The sequence below is a fragment of the Sphaerodactylus townsendi genome, linkage group LG12 (genome assembly GCF_021028975.2).
Source record: "Sphaerodactylus townsendi isolate TG3544 linkage group LG12, MPM_Stown_v2.3, whole genome shotgun sequence".
NCBI classification, from domain to species: domain Eukaryota; kingdom Metazoa; phylum Chordata; class Lepidosauria; order Squamata; family Sphaerodactylidae; genus Sphaerodactylus; species Sphaerodactylus townsendi.
In genome coordinates, this window is record NC_059436.1 from 38,853,696 (window position 1) to 38,854,607 (window position 912).

The following is a 912-nucleotide window of genomic DNA, read 5'->3' on the forward strand; positions in this document are numbered from 1 at the left end:
GACATCCCACCACCATTAGGAATGGGTTTTCTATAACAGTGTGAAGAAAAATACGACTGAGGAGACAAAGGGGAAGATCATGAGGGAGGGTGGAGGTGTGTAGAATGTTTCCAAGACACAAGGTTTGGTCACTGGGAAAATCTGGCGTAAGCTGCGAATGCGGAAAAGGCCATTGTTTGGGAATAACTCAGTGAGGGACCTTAACCAAAACTGGCTGAAAGCTTTCATCCCAAAATGGTGTGTGAGTGTGTGTGTGTATGGGGGGGATTAAGCCACCTCGGCAGCAAATGAAGACCTATGAACCAGCCCAAGTGCTCTTTTAACCTGAAATAGAGCAGTAAAAATGGCAAAGATGTGTTTTTGTTTTAAATTGAACACAGAGGAAATTACAGCTCTTGGGCACCCAAAAACCCAGCTCCTGCAACACAAGAGGATTTGTAATGAGTACCTAATAAAATTAGCTTATGTTATTCCCTCCAGATGGAGTTGGTGAGAATGTATGCAAACTGAAAATGGCCACCACACATTTTTGGGGCAGCCACGCTAGATTTGCTGACAGTTTATTTCAAAACTGTCCACCTCTGCAAGACAGTTGTCATACTCTTTACTCATAACCATATACTTCTGCAGAATGCATCAAAGAAAGCTATTTGTATGCCAAGCCGTGTCTTAACCGCATCCTAGGGTCAAGGCCTCAATTCACACCCCCATCAGCCAGCCAACATAGATCCTGCACCATTAGAGGATTTAACTCTTAATCTCAGTCACTGTGAATAAAGTAGGAAGAGGTGAGTTTTAGTCCCTGAGAACCCAAAAGTATTAGTTCAATAATACTGAGCCCTTTGGAGGAGGGCGGTATACAAATCGAATAATACAATACAATAATACAATAACAGAGCATCAGCACAAAAG